We start from the raw sequence: 19336 nt of genomic DNA, 5'->3' as shown, positions 1-19336 counted from the left end.
GGCAAGTATTTGTTTGCTACGTGTGAAAGCATTGTTAGAACTGAGATCAGTGTTCCTTTTCTCAGTACAAGCTCTACTTTGAAAGATAATCGCGTTCTTTTGAAAGTTTATTAATAACACGAAAGCTTTAGTAAGAAACGCACATGTATTTCTTTTTAAAGAAAAGCAGTTGTTTGCTACGTGTGAAAGCATTGTTGGAAATGAGTCAAGTGTTCCTTTTCTCAGTACAAGATTTACGTTGAAAGATAATCGCGGTCTTTTGAAAGTTTATTAATTTCACGAAAGCTTTAGTACTAAACGCACATTTCTTTCTTTTTAAAGACAAGCAGTTGTTTGCTACGTGTGATAGCATTGTTAGAACTGAGATCAGTGTTCCTTTTCTCATTACAAGCTTTACTGTGAACGATAATCGTATTCTTTTGAAAGTTTATTAATTTCACAAAGCTTTAGTAAGAATCGCACATGTGTTTCTTTGTAAAGACAAGCAGTTGTTTGCTACATGATAAAGCATTGTTAGAACTTAGTCCAGTGTTCCTTTTCTCAGTACAAGCTTTACTTTGAACGATAATCATGTTCTTTGAAAATTTATTAATTTCAAGAAAGCTCAAGTACCAATCACACATGTGTTTCTTTGTACAGGCACGCAGTTGTTTGCTACGTTTGAAAGCATTGTTAGAACTGAGATCAGTGTTCCTTTTCTCAGTACAAGTTTTACTAGAAAGATAATCGTGTTCTTTTGCAAGTTTATAAATTTCAGGAATGCCTTAGTAAAAACGCACATTTGTTTCTTTATAAAGACAAGCAGTGGTTTGCTACATGTGAAAGCATTGTTAGAACTGAGTTCAGTGTTCCTTGTCTCAATACAAGATTTACGTTGAAACCTAATCGCGGTCTTTTGAAAGTTTATTAATTTCACGAAAGCTTTAGTAAGAAACGCATATGTGGTTTTTACTAAACACAAGCAGTTGTTTTCTACGTGTAAAAGCCTTGTTAGTACTGAGATCAGTGCTCCTTTTCTTAGTACAAGCTTTACTTTGAAAGATAACCGCCTTCTTTTGAAAGTTTATTAATTTCATGAAAGCTTTAGTACTAACCGCACATTTGTTTCTTTTTAAAGACTAGCAGGTGTTTGCTACGTGTGAAAGCATTTTTAGAACTAAGATCAGTGTTCCTTTTCTCAGTACAAGCTTTACTTTGAAAGATAATCGCGTTCTTTGAAAGTTTTTTACTTTCACGAAAGCTTTAGTAAGAAACGCACATGTGTTTCTTTGTAAAGACAAGCAGTTGTTTGCTACATGATAAAGCATTGTTACAACTTAGTTCAGTGTTCCTTTTCTCAGTACAATCTTTACTTTGAAAGATAATCATGTTCTTTAAAATTTATTAATTTCAAGAAAGCTCAAGTACCAATCACACATGTGTTTCTTTGTAAAGGCAAGCAGTTGTTTGCTACATTTGAAAGCATTGTTAGAACTGAGATCAGTGTTCCTTTTCTCAGTACAAGCTTTACTTGACAGATAATCGCGTTCTTTTGCAATTTATAAATTTCAGGAAGGCCTTAGTAAAAATGCACATATGTTGCTTTTTAAAGACAAGCAGTTGTTTTCTACCTGTGAAAGCATTGTTAGAACTGTGATCTGTGTTCCTTTTCTCAATACAGGTTTTACTTTGAAAGATAAACATGTTCTTTGAAAGTTTAGTAATTTCACGAAAGCTTTAATAAGAAAGGCACCTGTGTTACTTTGTAAAGACAAGCAGTTGTTTGCTACATGATAAAGCATTGTTAGAACTGAGTTCAGTGTTCCTTTTCTCAGTACAAGCTTTACTTTGAAAGATAATCATGTTCTTTGAAAGTTTATTAATTTCAAGAAAGCTCAATTACCAATCACACATGTGTTTTTTGGAAAGGCAAGTATTTGTTTGCTACGTGTGAAAGCATTGTTAGAACTGAGATCAGTGTTCCCTTTCTCAGTACAAGCTCTACTTTGAAAGATAATCGCCTTCTTTTGAAAGTTTATTAATAACACGAAAGCTTTAGTAAGAAACGCACATGTATTTCTTTTTAAAGAAAAGCAGTTGTTTGCTACGTGTGAAAGCATTGTTGGAACTGAGATAAGTGTTCCTTTTCTCAGTACAAGATTTACGTTGAAACATAATCGCGGTCTTTTGAAAGTTTATCAATTTCACGAAAGCTTTAGTAAGAAACGCCGTTGTGTTTCTTTCTAAAGACAAGCATTTGTTTGCTACGTGTGAAAGCATTGTTAGAACTGAGTTCAGTGTTCCTTTTCTCAGTACAAGCTTTACTTTGAAAGATAATCATGTTCTTTGAACGTTTATTAATTTCAAGAAAGTTCAAGTACCAATCGCACAAGTGTTTCTCTGTAAAGGCAAGCATTTTTTTGCTACGTGTGAAGGCATTGTTAGAACTGAGATCATTGTTCCTTTTCTCAGTACAAGCTTTACTTGAAAGATAATCGTGTTCTTTTGTAAGTTTATTAATTTCACGAAAGCTTTAGTACCAACCACACATTTGATTCTTTTTAAAGACAAGCAGTTGTTTGCTACGTGTGAAAGCATTGTTAGAACTGATCAGTGTTCCTTTTCTCAGTACAAGATTTACGTTGAAAGATAATCGCGTTCTTTTGAAAGTTTATTAATTTCACGAAAGCTTTAGTAAGAAACGCACATGTGTTTCATTGTAAAGACAAGCAGTTGTTTGCTACTTGTGAAAGCATTGTTAGAACTGAGATCAGTGTTCCCTTTCTCAGTACAAGCTTTATGTTGAAAGATAATCGCGTTCTTTTCAAAGTTTATTAATTTCAAGAAAGCTTTAGTAGAAATGCACATGTGTTTCTTTTTAAAGAAAAGCACTTGTTTGCTACGTGTGAAAGCATTGTTAGAACTGAGATCAGTGTTCCTTTTCTCAGTACAAGATTTACGTTGAAATATAATCGCGGTCTTTTGAAAGTTTATTAATTTCACGAAAGCTTTAGTACTAAACGCACATTTGTTTCTTCTTAAAGACAAGCCGTTGTTTGCTATGTGTGAAAGCATTGTTAGAACTGAGATCAGTGTTCCTTTTCTCAGTACAAGCTTTACTTTGAAATATAATTACGTTCTTTTGAAAGTTTATTAATTTCACAAAAGCAATAGTAAGAAACGCACATGTGTTTCTTTGTAAAGACATGCAGTTGTTTGCTACGTGTGATAGCATTGTTAGAACTGAGATGAGTGTTCCTTTTCTCATTACATGCTTTACTTTGAAAGATAATCGTGTTCTTTTGAAAGTTTATTAATTTCACGAAAGCTTTAGTAAGAAACGCACATGTGTTTCTTTGTAAAGACAAGCAGTTGTTTGCTACATGATAAAGCATTGTTAGAACTTAGTCCAGTGTTCCTTTTCTCAGTAAAAGCTTTACTTTGAAAGATAATCATGTTCTTTGAAAATTTATTAATTTCAAGAAATCTCAAGTACCAATCACACATGTCTTTCTTTGTACAGGCAAGCAGTTGTTTGCTACGTTTGAAAGCATTGTTTGTACTGAGATCAGTGTTCCTTTTCTCAGTACAAGTTTTACTTGAAAGATAATCGCGTTCTCTTGAAAGTTTATAAATTTCAGAAATGCCTTAGTAAAAACGCACATGTGTTTCTTTGTAAAGAAAAGCAGTGGTTTGCTACGTGTGAAAGCATTGTTAGAACTGAGTTCAGTGTTCCTTTTCCTTATACAAGATTTACGTTGAAACATAATACCGGTGTTTTGAAAGTTTATTAATTTCATGTAAGCTTTATTAAGAAATGCATATGTGGTTCTTTCTAAACACAAGCAGTTGTTTTCTACGTGTAAAAGCATTGTTAGTACTGAGATCAGTGTTCCTTTTCTTCGTACAAGCTTTACTTTGAAAGATAACCGCCTTCTTTTGAAAGTTTATTAATTTTTTGAAAGCTTTAGTACTAACCGCACATTTGATTCTTTTTAAAGACAAGCAGTTGTTTGCTACGTGTGAAAGCATTTTTAGAACTGAGATCAGTGTTCCTTTTCTCAGTACTAGCTTTACTTTGAAAGATAATTATGGTCTTTTGAAAGTTTATTAATTTCACGAAAGCTTTAGTAAGAAACGCACATGTGTTACCTTGTAAAGACAAGCAGTTGTTTGCTACTTGTGAAAGCATTGTTAGAAGTGAGATCAGTGTTCCCTTTCTCAGTACAAGCTTTACGTTGAAAGATAATCGCGTTCTTTTCAAAGTTTATTAATTTCAAGAAAGCTTTAGTAGAAATGCAAATGTGTTTCTTTTTAAAGAAAAGCACTTGTTTGCTACGTGTGAAAGCATTGTTAGAACTGAGATCAGTGTTCCTTTTCTCAGTACAAGATTTACGTTGAAACATAATCACGGTCTTTTTAAAGTTTATTAATTTCACGAAAGCTTTAGTACTAAATGCACATTTGTTTCTTCTTAAAGACAAGCAGTTGTTTGCTATGTGTGAAAGCATTGTTAGAACTGAGATCAGTGTTCCTTTTCTCAGTAAAAGCTTTACTTTGAAATATAATTACGTTCTTTTGAAAGTTTATTAATTTCACAAAAGCAATAGTAAGAAACGCACATGTGTTTCTTTGTAAAGACATGCAGTTGTTTGCTACGTGTGATAGCATTGTTAGAACTGAGATAAGTGTTCCTTTTCTCATTACATGCTTTACTTTGAAAGATAATCGTGTTCTTTTGAAAGTTTATTAATTTCACGAAAGCTTTAGTAAGAAACGCACATGTGTTTCTTTGTAAAGACAAGCAGTTGTTTGCTACATGATAAAGCATTGTTAGAACATAGTCCAGTGTTCCTTTTCTCAGTAAAAGCTTTACTTTGAAAGATAATCATGTTCTTGAAAATTTAATAATTTCAAGAAAGCTCAAGTACCAATCACACATGTCTTTCTTTGTACAGGCAAGCAGTTGTTTGCTACGTTTGAAAGCATTGTTAGTACTGAGATCAGTGTTCCTTCTCTCAGTACAAGTTTTACTTGAAAGATAATCGCGTTCTCTTGAAAGTTTATAAATTTCAGGAATGCCTTAGTAAAAACGCACATGTGTTTCTTTGTAAAGACAAGCAGTGGTTTGCTACGTGTGAAAGCATTGTTAGAACTGAGTTCAGTGTTCCTTTTCTTTATACAAGATTTACGTTGAAACATAATACCGGTGTTTTGAAAGTTTATTAATTTCATGTAAGCTTTAGTAAGAAACGCATATGTGGTTCTTTCTAAACACAAGCAGTTGTTTTCTACGTGTAAAAGCATTGTTAGTACTGAGATCAGTGTTCCTTTTCTTAGTACAAGCTTTACTTTGAAAGATAACCGCCTTCTTTTGAAAGTTTATTAATTTCATGAAAGCTTTAGTACTAACCGCACATTTGATTCTTTTGAAAGACAAGCAGGTGTTTGCTACGTGTGAAAGCATTTTTAGAACTGAGATCAGTGTTCCTTTTCTCAGTACTAGCTTTACTTTGAAAGATAATTATGGTCTTTTGAAAGTTTATTAATTTCACGAAAGCTTTAGTAAGAAACTCACATATGTTTCTTTGTAAAGACATGCAGTTGTTTGCTACGTGTGATAGCAATGTTAGAACTGAGATCAGTGTTCCCTTTCTCAGTACAAGCTTTACGTTGAAAGATAATCGCGTTCTTTTCAAAGTTTATTAATTTCAAGAAAGCTTTAGTAGAAATGCACATGTGTTTCTTTTTAAAGAAAAGCACTTGTTTGCTACGTGTGAAAGCATTGTTAGAACTGAGATCAGTGTTCCTTTTCTCAGTACAAGATTTACGTTGAAATATAATCGCGGTCTTTTGAAAGTTTATTAATTTCACGAAAGCTTTAGTACTAAACGCACATTTGTTTCTTCTTAAAGACAAGCCGTTGTTTGCTATGTGTGAAAGCATTGTTAGAACTGAGATCAGTGTTCCTTTTCTCAGTACAAGCTTTACTTTGAAATATAATTACGTTCTTTTGAAAGTTTATTAATTTCACAAAAGCAATAGTAAGAAACGCACATGTGTTTCTTTGTAAAGACATGCAGTTGTTTGCTACGTGTGATAGCATTGTTAGAACTGAGATGAGTGTTCCTTTTCTCATTACATGCTTTACTTTGAAAGATAATCGTGTTCTTTTGAAAGTTTATTAATTTCACGAAAGCTTTAGTAAGAAACGCACATGTGTTTCTTTGTAAAGACAAGCAGTTGTTTGCTACATGATAAAGCATTGTTAGAACTTAGTCCAGTGTTCCTTTTCTCAGTAAAAGCTTTACTTTGAAAGATAATCATGTTCTTTGAAAATTTATTAATTTCAAGAAAGCTCAAGTACCAATCACACATGTCTTTCTTTGTACAGGCAAGCAGTTGTTTGCTACGTTTGAAAGCATTTTTAGTACTGAGATCAGTGTTCCTTTTCTCAGTAGAAGCTTTACTTGAAAGATAATCGCGTTCTTTTGCAAGTTTATGAATTTCAGGAATGCCTTAATAAAACGCACATGTGTTTCTTTTTAAAGACATGCAGTTGTTTTCTACGTGTGAAAGCATTGTTAGAACTGTGATCTGTGTTCCTTTTCTCATTACAGGCTTTACTTTGAAAGATAATCATTTTCTTTGAAAGTTTAGTAATTTCACGAAAGCTTTAATAAGAAACGCACCTGTGTTACTTTGTAAAGACAAGCAGTTGTTTGCTACATGATAAAGCATTGTTAGAACTGAGTTCAGTGTTCCTTTTCTCAGTACAAGCTTTACTTTGAAAGATAATCATGTTCTTTGAAAGTTTATTAATTTCAAGAAAGCTCAATTACCAATCACACATGTGTTTCTTTGTAAAGGCAAGTATTTGTTTGCTACGTGTGAAAGCATTGTTAGAACTGAGATCAGTGTTCCTTTTCTCAGTACAAGCTCTACTTTGAAAGATAATCGCGTTCTTTTGAAAGTTTATTAATTACACGAAAGGTTTAGTAAGAAACGCACATGTGTTTCTTTTTAAAGAAAAGCAGTTTTTTGCTACGTGTGAAAGCATTGTTAGAACTGAGATCAATGTTACTTTTCTCAGTACAAGATTTACGTTGAAACATAATCGCGGTCTTTTGAAAGTTTATTAATTTCACGAAAGCTTTAGTAAGAAACGCACATGTGTTTCTTTCTAAAGACAAGCAGTTTTTTGCTACGTGTGAAAGCATTGTTAGAACTGAGTTCAGTGTTCCTTTTCTCATTACAAGCTTTACGTTGAAAGATAATCATGTTCTTTTAAAATTTATTAATTTCAAGAAAGCTCAAGTACCAATCACACATGTGTTTCTTTGTAAAGGCAAGCAGTTGTTTGCTACGTTTGAAAGCATTGTTAGAACTGAGATCAGTGTTCCTTTTCTCAGTACAAGCTTTACTTGAAAGATAATCGCGTTCTTTTGCAAGTTTATAAATTTCAGGAATACCTTAGTAAAAACGCACATGTGTTTCTTTGTCAAGACAAGCAGTGGTTTGCTACGTGTGAAAGCATTGTTAGAACTGAGAACAGTGTTCCTTTTTCTCAGTACAAGCTTTACTTTGAAAGATAATCGCGTTCTTTTGAAAGTTAACAAATTTCACGAAAGCTTTAGTACCAAACACACATGTGTTTCTTTTTAAAGACAAGCAGTTGTTTTCTACGTGTGAAAGCATTGTTAGAACTGTGATCTGTGTTCCTTTTCTCAGTACAAGCTTTACTTTGAAAGATAATCATGTTCTTTGAAAGTTTAGTAATTTCACGAAAGCTTTAATAAGAAACACACTTGTGTTACTTTGTAAAGACAAGCAGTTGTTTTTTACATGAGAAAGCATTGTTAGGACTGAGTTCAGTATTCCTTTTCACAGTACAAGCTTTACTTTGAAAGATAATCATGTTCTTTGAAAGTTTATTAACTTCAAGAAAGCTCAAGTACCAATCACACATGTGTTTCTTTGTAAAGACAAGCAGTTGTTTGCTCCGTGTGAAAGCTTTCTTAGAACTGAGATCAGTGTTCCTTTCCTCAGTACAAGCTTTACTTGAATGATAATCGTGTTCTTTGGCAAGTTTATTAATTTAACGAAAGCTTTAGTAAAAACGCACATGTGTTTCTTTTTAAAGACAAGCAGTGCTTTGCTACGTGTGAAAGCATTGTTAGAACTGAGATCAGTGTTCCTTTTCTCAGTACAAGCTTTACGTTGAAAGATAATCGCGTTCTTTTGAATGTTTATTAATTTCTCGAAAGCTTTAGTAGAAACGCACATGTGTTTCTTTTTAAAGAAATGCAGTTGTTTGATACGTGTGAAAGCTTCGTTAGAACTGAGATCAGTGTTCCTTTTCTCAGTACACGATTTACGTTGAAACATAATCGCGGTCTTTTGAAAGTTTATTAATTTCACGAAAGCTTTAGTAAAAACGCATATGTGGTTCTTTCTAAACACAAGCAATAGTTTTCTACGTGTAAAAGCACTGTTAGTACTGAGATCAGTGTTCCTTTTCTTAGTACAAGCTTTACTTTGAAAGATAACCGCCTTCTTATGAAAGTTTATTAATTTCACGAAAGCTTTAGTACTAAATGCACATATGTTTCTTTTTAAAGACAAGCAGTTGTTTGCTACGTGTGAAAGCATTTTTAGAACTGAGATCAGTGTTCCTTTTCTCAGTACAAGCTTTACTTTGAAAGATCATGTTCTTTTGAAAGTTTATTAATTTCACGAAAGCTTTAGTAAGAAACGCACATGTGTTTCTTTGTAAAGACATGCAGTTGTTTGCTACGTGTGATAGCATTGTTAGAACTGAGATCAGTGTTCCTTTTCTCATTAAAAGCTTTACTTTGAAATATAATCGCCTTCTTTTGAAAGTTTATTAATTTAACGAAAGCTTTAGTAAGAAACGCACATGTGTTCCTTTGTAAAGACAAGCAGTTGTTTGCTACATGATAAAACATTGTTAGAAATTAGTTCAGTGTTCCTTTTCTCAGTACAAGATTTACTCTGAAAGATAATCATGTTATTTGAAAATTTATTAATTTCTAGTTAGCTCAAGTACCAATCACACATGTGTTTCTTTGTAAAGGCAAGCAGTTGTTTGCTACGTGTGAAAGCATTTTTAGAAATGAGATCAGTGTTCCTTTTCTCAGTACAAGCTTTACTTTGAAAGATAATCATGTTCTTTGAAAGTTTAGTAATTACATGAAAGCTTTAATAAGAAGCGCACATCTGTTACTTTGTAAAGACAGCAGTTGTTTGCTACATGATAAAGCATTGTTAGAACTGAGTTCAGTGTTCCTGTTCAAAGTAAAAGCTTTACTTTGAAAGATAATCATGTTCTGTGAAAGTTTATTAATTTCAAGAAAGCCCAATTACCAATCACACATGTGTTTCTGTGTAAAGGCAAGTATTTGTTTGGTACGTGTGAAAGCATTGTTAGAACTGAGATCAGTTTTCCTTTTCTCAGTACAAGCTCTACTTTGAAAGATAATCGCGTTCCTTTGAACGTTTATTAATTTCACGAAAGCTTTAGTAAGAAATGCACATATGTTTCTTTTAAAGAAAAGCAGTTGTTTGCTACGTATAAAAGCATTGTTAGAACTGAGATCAGTGTTCCTTTTCTCAGTACAAGATTTACATTGAAACATAATCGCGGTCTTTTGAAAGTTTATTAATTTCACGAAAGCTTTAGTATGAAACGCACATGTGTTACTTCGTAAAGACAAGCAGTTGTTTGCTAGGTGTGAAAGCATTGTTAGAACTGAGTTCAGTGTTCCTTTTCTCAGTACAAGCTTTACTTTGAAAGATATTCATGTTCTTTGAAAGTTTAGTAATTTCAAGAAAGCCCCCGTACCAATCGCACATGTGTTTCTTTGTAAAGACAAGCAGTAGTTTTCTACATGTAAAAGAATACTTAGAACGGAGATCAGTGTTCCTTTTCTCAGTACAAGCTTTACTTTGAAAGATAATCATGTTCTTTTAAAGTTTATTAATTTCAAGAAAGATCAAGTACCAATCGCACGTGTGTTTCTTTGTAAAGGCAAGCATTTGTTTGCTACATGTGAAAGCATTGTTAGAACTGAGATCAGTGTTCCTTTTTTCAGTACAAGCTTTACATTGAAAGATAATCATGGTTTTTTGATAGTTTATTAATTTCATGAAAGCTTTAGTAAGAAATGCACATGTGTTTCTTTGTAAAGACATGAAGTTTTTTTCTACATGTGAAAGCATTGTTAGAACTCAGATCAGTGTTCCTTTTCTCAGTACAAGCTTTAGTAAGAAACATACATGTGTTTCTTTGTAATCACAAGCAGTTGTTTCTACGTTGGAAAGCATTTTTAGAACTGAGCTTAGTGTTCCTTTTCTCAGAACAAGCTGTAATCTGAAAGATAATCATGTTCTTTGGAAAGTTTATTAATTTCACTAAACCTTTAGTAAGAAAAGCACATGTGTTTCTTTGTAAAGAAGCAGTTGTTTGCAACGTGTGAAAGCATTATTAGAACTGAGATCAGTGTTTCTTTTCTCAGTACAAGCTTTATTAAGAAACATACATGTATTTCTTTGTAAACACAAGCAGTTGTTTGCTACATGTGAAAGCATTTTTAGAACTGAGATCAGTGTTCCTTTTCTCAGTACAAGCTTTATTTTGAAAGATAATCACATTCTTTTGAAAGTTTATTAATTTCACGAAAGCTTTAGTATGAAATGCACATGTGTTTCTTTGTAAAGACAGTTTTTGCTACGTGTGAAAGAATTGTTAGAACTAAGATCAGTGTTCCTATTCTCAGTAAAAGCTTTACTTTGAAAGATAATCACGTTCTTTTGAAAGTTTATTAATTTCACGTAATCTTTAGTAAGAAACGCACATGCGTTTATTTGTAAAGACAAGCAGTTGTTTGCTACATGGGAAAGCATTGTTAGAACTGAGTTGAGAGTTCCTCTTCTCAGTACAAGCTTTATTAAGAAACACACATGTGTTTCTTTGTAAACACAGGCAGTTGTTTGCTATCTGTTAATGCATTGTTAGACTGAGATCAGTGTTCTTTTTCTCATTACAAGCTGTACTTTGAAAGATAATCACATTCTGTTGAAAGTTTACTAATTTCACCAAAGCTTTAGCAAGAAACGCACTTGTGTTTCTTCGTAAATACTAGCAGTTATTTGCTAGGTGTGAAAGCATTGTTTGAACTGAGTTCAGTGTTCCTTTTGTCAGTACAAGCTGCAGTATGAAACATACATGTTTTTATTTGTAAAGAAAAGCAGTTGTTTGCTATGTGTGAAAGCATTGTTAGAACTGACATCAGTGTTCCTTTACTCAGTACAAGCTTTCCTTTGAAAGATAATCACGTTCTTTGAAAATATATTAATTTCACAAAAGCTTTAGAGAGAAACACACATGTTTTTTTTGTAAAGACAAGCAATTGTTTGATACTTGTGAAAGCATTGTTAGAACTGAGATCAGTGTTACTTTTCTCAGGACAAGCATTTGTTTGAAACATAATCACGTTCTTTTGAAAGTTTATTAATTTCACGAATGCTTTAGTAAGAAACGCACATGTGTTTCTTTGTAAAGACAAGCAGTTGTTTGCTACGTGGGAAAGCATTGTTAGAACTGAGATCAGTGTTCCTTTTCTCAGTACAAGTTTTACTTTGAAAGATAATCACAATCTTTTGAAAGTTTATTAATTTCAAGAAAGCTTTTGTAAGACACGCACATGGGTCTCTGTGATTTCGAGACCAGCCTGGTCTACAAGAGCTAGTTCCAGGACTGGCTCCATAACCACAGACAAACCCTCTCTCGAAAAAACAAAACAAAAAAAAAAAAACCCAAAAAAAAGACACGCACATGTGTTTCTTTGTAAAGACAAGCAGTTGTTTGCTTTGTGTGATAGCATTGTTAGAACTGAGATCAGTGTTCCTTTTCTCACTACAAGCTTTAGTAAGAAACACACATGTGTTTCTTTGTAAACTCAAGCAGTTGTTTGCTACATGTGAAAGCATTGTTAGAAGTAATATCAGTGTACCTTTTCCCAATACAAGCTTTATTTTGAAAGATAATCACAGTATTTTGAAAGTTTATTAATTTCACGAAAGCTTTAGTAAGAAACGCACACGTGTTTCTCAGTAAAGACAAGCAGTTATTTGCTCTGGGCGAAAGTATTGTTAGAATTGAGATCAGTGTTCCTTTTCTCTGTACATGCTCTAGTAATAAACACACATGTGTTTCTTTTTAAACACAAGAAGTTGGTTGCTACGTGTGAAAGCATTGTTTGAACTGAGATCAGTGTTCCCTTTCTCAGTACAAGCTTTACTTTGAAAGATAATCACGGTTTTTTAAATGTTTATTAATTTCAAAAAAGCTCTAGTAAGATACGCACATGTGTTTCTTTGTAAAGACAACAGTTGTTTCCTACGTGTGAAAGCATTTTTTGAACTGAGATCAGTCTTCCTTTTCCCAGTACAAGCTTTTGTAAGAAACATACCTGTGTTTCTTTGTAAACACAAGCAGTTGTGTGCTAAGTGTGAAAGCATTGATAGAACTGAGATCAGTGTTCTTTTTCTCAATACAAGCTTTAATATGAAACATAAATGTGTTTCTTTGTAAACACAAGCAGTTGTTTGCTACATGTGAAATCATTGTTAGAACTGAGATCAGTGTTCCTTTTCTCAGTGCAAACTTTACTTTGAAAGATAATATCATTCTTTTGAAAGTTTATTAATTTCACGAAAGCTTTATTAATAAATGCACATGTGTTTCTTTGCAAAGACAAGCACTTGTTTGCTACGTGTGAAAGCATTGTTAGAACTGTGATAAGTGTTCCTTTTATCAGTACTTGCTTTACTTTGAAAGATAATCAAGTTCTTTTATAAGGTTATTAATTTCACGAAAGCTTTAGTAAGAAACATAAATGTGTTTTTTGGTAAAGACAAGCAGTGGTTTGCTACGTGTGAAAGCATTGTTAGAACTGTGATTAGTGTTCCTTTTCTCAGTACAAGCCTTACTTTGAAATAATCACGTTCTTTGAAAGTTCATTAATTTCAAGGAAGATTTAGTAAGAAACGCACATTTGAATCTTTGTAAAGACAAGCAGTTGTTTGCTACATGTGAAAGCATTGTTAGAACTGAGATCAGTGTTCCTTTTCTTAGTACAAGCTTTATTTTGAAAGATAATCACGTTCTTATGAAAGTTTATTAATTTCACGAAAGCTTTAATATGAAATGCACATGTGTTTCTTTGTAAAGACAGCTTTTGCTATTTGTGAAAGAATTGTTAGAACTGAGATCAGTGTTCCTTTTCTCAGTAAAAGCTTTACTTTGAAAGATAATCACGTTCTTTTGAAAGTTTATTAATTTCACGGAATCTTTAGTAAGAAACGCACATGCGTTTATTTGTAAAGATAAGCAGTTGTTTGCTACGTGGGAAAGCATTGTTAGAACTGAGTTGAGAGTTCCTCTTCTCAGTACAAGCTTTAATAAGAAACACACATGTGTTTCTTTGTAAACACAGGCAGTTGTTTGCTATGTGTTAATGTATTGTTAGACTGAGATCAGTGTTCCTTTTTCATTACAAGCTTTACTTTGAAAGCTAATCACATTCTGTTGATAGTTTACTAATTTCACCAAAGCTTTAGTAAGAAACGCACTTGTGTTTCTTCGTAAATACAAGCAGTTATTTGCTAGGTTTGAAAGCATTGTTCGAACTGAGATCAGTGTTCCTTTTGTTAGTACAAGCTGCAGTATGAAACATACATGTTTTTATTTGTAAAGAAAAGCAGTTGTTTGCTATGTGTGAAAGCATTGTTAGAACTGACATCAGTGTTCCTTTACTCAGTAAAAGCTTTACTTTGAAAGATAATCATGTTCTTTTGAAAGTTTATTAATTTCACGAAAGCTTTATTAAGAACTGCACATGTTTTTCTTTGTAAAGACCAGCAACTGTTTGATACTTGTGAAAGCATTGTTAGAACTGAGATCAGTGTTACTTTTCTCAGGACAAGCATTTTTTTGAAACATAATCACGTTCTTTTGAAAGTTTATTAATTTCACGAATGCTTTAGTAAGAAACGCACATGTGTTTCTTTGTAAAGACAAGCAGTTGTTTGCTACGTGGGAAAGCATTGTTAAAACTGAGATCAGTGTTCCTTTTATCAGTACTAGCTTTACTTTGAAAGATAATCAATTTCTTTTATAAGTTTATTAATTTCACGAAAGCTTTAGTAAGAAACACACATTTGTTTTTGGTAAAGACAAGCAGTTGTTTGCTACATGTGAAAGCATTGTTAGAACTGTGATCAGTGTTCCTTTTCTCAGTACAAGTTTTACTTTTAATGATAATCACGTTCTTTTGAAAGTTTATTAATTTCACGGAATCTTTAGTAAGACACGCACATGTGTTTCTTTGTAAAGACAAGCAGTTGTTTGCTTTGTGTGATAGCATTGTTAGAAATGAGATCAGTGTTCCTTTTCTCAGTACAAGCTTTACTTTGAAGATAATCACATTCTTTTAAAAGTTTATTAATTTCACTAAACCATTAGTAAGAAAAGCACATGTGTGTAATTGTAAAGAAAAGCATTTGTTTGATACGTGTGAAAGCATGGTTAGAACTGAGATCACTGTTCCTTTTCTCAGTAAAAGCTTTACTTTGAAGGATAATCACGTTCTTTGGAAAGTGTATTAATTTCACGAAAGCTTTAGTAAGAAACGCACATGTGTTTCTTTGTTAAGACAAGCAGTTGTTTCCAAAGTGTGAAGGCATTGTTAGAACTGAGATCATAGTTCCTTTTCTCAATACAAGCTTTAGTAAGAAACACACATGTGTTTCTTTGTAAACACAAGCAGTTTTTTGCTACATGTGAAAGCATTGTTAGAACTGAGATCACAGTTCCTTTTCTCAGTACAAGCTTTACTTTGAAAGATAATCACGTTCTTTTGAAAGTTTATTAATTTCACGAAAGCTTTAGTAATAAACATACATGTTTTTCTTTGTAAAGACAAGCAGTTGTTTGCTACGTGTGAAAGCATTGTTAGAACTGATATCAGTGTTCCTTTTCTGAGTACAAGCTTTACTTTGGAAGACAATCACGTTCTTTTCAAAGTTTATTAATTTCACAAATGCTTTAGTTAGAAACGCACACGTTTTTCTTTGTAAAGACATGCAGTTGTTTGCTACGCATGAAAGCATTGTTAGAACTGAGATCAGTGTTCCTTTTCTCAGTACAAGCTTTACTTTTATAGATCATCACATTCTTTTCAATGTTTATTAATTTCACGAAAGCTTTAGTAAGCAACGCACATGTGTTTAATTGTAAAGACAAGCATTTGTTTGATACGTGTGAAAGCATTGTTAGTACTGAGATCAGTGTTCCTTTTCTCAGTAAAATCTTTACTTTGAAGGATAATCACATTCTTGGAAAGTTTACTAATTTCACGAAAGCTTTAGTAAGAACGCACATGTGTTTCTTTGTAAAGACAATCTCTAGTTTGCTACATGAGAAAGCATTGTTAGAACTGAGATAAGTCTTCCTTTTCTCAGTACAAGCTTTACTTGGAAAGATAATCATTCTTTTTAAAGTTTTTTAATTTCACGAAAGCTTTAGTAAGAATCGGACATGTGTTTCTTGGAAAAGACAAGCAGTTGTTTCCTACGTGTGAATGCATTGTTAGAACTGAGATCAGTGTTCCTCTTCTCAGTACAAGCTTTAGTAAGAAACACACATGTGTTTCTTTGTAAACACAAGCAGTTGTTTGCTACATGTGAATGCATTGTTAGACTGAGATCAGTGATCCTTTACTCAATACAAACTTTACTTTGAAAGATAATCACATTCTTATGAAAGTTTATTGATTTCACCAAAGCTTTAGTAATAAATGCACATGTGTATCTTTGTAAACACAAGCAGTTGTTTTCTACGTGTCAAAATAATGTTAGATCTGAGATCAGTGATCCTTTTCTCAGTATAAGCTTTACTGTGAAGGTAATCACGGTCTTTGTAAAGTTTACTAATTTCACGAAAGCTTTAGTAAGAAACGCACATGTGTTTCTTGGTTAAGACAAGCTTTTGTTTCCAAAGTGTGAAAGCACTGTTAGAACTGAGATCATAGTTCCTTTTCTCAATACAAGCTTTAGTAAGAAATACACATGTGTTTCTTTGTAAAGACAAGCACTGTTTGCTACATGTGAAAGCATTGTAAGAAGTGATATCAGTGTACCTTTTCCCAATACAAGCTTTATTTGAAAGATAATCACAGTATTTTGAAAGTTTATTAATTTCACGAAAGCTTTAGTAAGAAACCCACATGTGTTTCTCAGTAAATACAAGCAGTTGTTTGCTCTGGGTGAAAGTATTGTTAGAATTGAGATCAGTGTTCCTTTTCTCTGTACACGCTCTAGTAATAAACACACAGGTGTTTCTTTGTAAACACAAGTAGTTGGTTGCTACATGTGAAAGGAATGTTTGAACTGAGATCAGTGTTCCCTTTCTCAGTACAAACTTTACTTTGAAACATAATCATGGTTTTTTAAATGTTTATTAATTTCAAAAAAGCTCTAGTAAGATACGCACATGTGTTTCTTTGTAAAGACAAGCAGTTGATTGCTACGTGTGAAAGCATTGTTAGAACTGAGATCAGTGTTCATTTCTCAGTAAAAGCTTTAGTAAGAAACACACATGTGTTTCTTTGTAAAGACAAACAGTTGTTTGGTACGTGTTAAAGAATTGTTAGAACTGAGATCATTGTTCCTATTCTCAGTACAAGCTTTACTTTGAAAGATAATCACGGTCTTTTAAAAGTTTAATAATTTCACGAAAGGTTTAGTAAGAAACACACAAATGTTTCTTTTTAAAGACAATCAGTTGTTTGCTACGTGTGAAGGCATTGTTAGAACTGACATCAGTGTTCCTTTTATCAGTACAAGCTTTACTTTGAAAGATAATCACGTTCTTTTGAAAGTTTATTAATTTCAAGAAAGCTTTAGTAAAAACACACATGTGTTTCATGGTAAAGACAAGCAGTTGTTTGCTACGTGTGAAAGCATTCTTGGAACTGAGATCAGTGTTTCTATTCTCAGTACAAGCTTTAGAAAGAAACACACATGTGTTTCTTTGAAAAGACAAGCAGTTTTTGCTACGTGTGAAAGCATTGTTAGAACTGAGAACAGTGTTCCTTTTCTCAGTACAAGCTTTTTTGAGAGATAATCACGTTCTTTTGAAAGTTTATTCATTACATGAATGCTTTAGTAAGAAACGCACATGCGTTTCTTTGTAATGAGAAGCAGTTGTTTGCTACGTGTGAAAGCTTTGTTTAAACTGAGATCTGTGTCCCTTTTCTCTGTACAGGCTTTAGTAAGAAATATACATGTGTTTCTTTATAAACACAAACAGTTGTTTGCTACGTGTGAAAGCATTGTTAGAACTGAGATCAGTGTTCCTTTTCTCAGTACAAGGTTTAGTAAGAAACATACATGTGTTTCTTTGTAAACACAAGCAGTTGTTTGGTACGTGTGAAATCATTCTTAGAACTGTGCTCAGTATTTTTTTTTCAGAACAAGCTGTAATTTGATAAATAGTCACGTTCTTTTGAAAGTTTATTAATTTCACGGAATCTTTAGTAAGAAATGCACATGCGTTTATTTGTAAAGACAAGCAGTTGTTTGCTACATGGGAAAGCATTGTTAGAACTGAGTTGAGAGTTCCTCTTCTCAGTCCAAGTTTAAGAAAGAAACACATATGTGTTTCTTTGTAAAGACAAGCAGGTGTTAGCTACGTGTGAAAGTATTGTTAGAACTGAGACCAGTGTTGCTTTTCTCAGTACAAGCTTTAGTAAGAAACATACATGTGTTTCTTTGTAAACACAAGCAGTTGTTTGCTACATCCGAAAGCATTGTTAGAACTGAGATCAGTGTTTCACTTTTCCGTACACGCTATACTTTGATAGATAATCACGTTCTTTTGAAAGATTATTTATTTCAAGAAAGCTATAGTTAGAAATACACATGTATTTCATGAGAAAGACAAGCAGTATTTTGCTACATGTGAAAGCATTGTTAGAACTGAAATCAAAGTTACTATTCTCAGTACAAGCTTTACTTTGAAAGATAATCACGTTCTTTTAAAAGTTTAATAATTTCATGAAAGGTTTAGTAAGAAACACACAAGTGTTTCTTTTTAAAGACAAGCAGTTGTTTGCTATATGTGAAAGCATTTTTAGAACTGAGCTCAGTGTTCCTTTTCTCAGTACAAGCTTTAAGTTGAAAGAAAATCATGTTCTTTTGAAAGTTTATGATTTTCACGAAGTCTTTAGTAAGAAATGCACATGTGTTTCTTTGTAAAGACAAGAAGTTTTTTGCTCCATGTGAAAGCATTGTTAGAACTGAGATCAGTGTTCCTTTTCTCATTACAAGCTTTAGTAAGAAACATACATGTGTTTCTTTGTAAACACAAGCAGTTGTTTGCTACGTGTGAAAGCATTGTTAGAACTGAGATCAGTGTTCTTTTTCTCAATACAAGCTTTAATAAGAAACATAAATGTGTTTCTTTGTAAACACAAGCAGTTGTTTGCTACATGTGAAATCATTGTTAGAACTGAGATCAGTGTTCCTTTTCTCAGTACTTGCTTTACTTTGAAAGATAATCAAGTTCTTTTATAAGGTTATTAATTTCACGAAAGCTTTAGTAAGAAACACACATGTGTTTTTTGGTAAAGATAATCAGTTGTTTGCTACGTGTGAAAGCATTCTTAAAACTAAGATCAGGGTTCCATTTCCCCGTACAGGCTTTCTTTTGAAAGATAATCATGTTCTTTGAAAGTTTATTAATTTCACGAAAGCTTCAGTAAGAAATGCACATGCATTTTATTTTAAAGACAAGCAGTTGTAGGCTATTTGTTAAATTATTGTTAGAATTCAGATCAGTGTTCCATTTCTCAGTACAAGCTTTACTTTGAAAGATAATCACGTTGTTTTGAAAGTTTATCAATTTCACGAAAGCTTTAGTAAGAAACGCAAATGTGTTTCTTTGTAAAGACAAGTAGTTGTTTGCTATGTGTGGAAGCATTGTTAGAACTGAGATCAGTGTTCCTTTTCTCATTACAAGCTTTACTTCGGGAGATAATCACGTTTTTTGAAAGTTTATTAATTTCACGAAAGCTTTAGTAAGAACGCACATGTGTTTCTTTGTAAAGACAAGCTCTTGTTTGATACATGAGAAAACATTGTTAGAAATGAGATAAGTCTTCCTTTTCTCAGTACATGCTTTACTTGGAAAGATAATCGCGTTCTTTTTAAAGTTTATTAATTTCACGAACGCTTTAGTAAGAATCGCACATGTGTTTCTTGAAAAAGACAA

The sequence above is a fragment of the Chionomys nivalis genome, chromosome 5 (genome assembly GCF_950005125.1).
Source record: "Chionomys nivalis chromosome 5, mChiNiv1.1, whole genome shotgun sequence".
Taxonomy (NCBI): Eukaryota; Metazoa; Chordata; class Mammalia; order Rodentia; family Cricetidae; genus Chionomys; species Chionomys nivalis.
Note: the sequence above shows the minus strand (reverse complement) of the source record.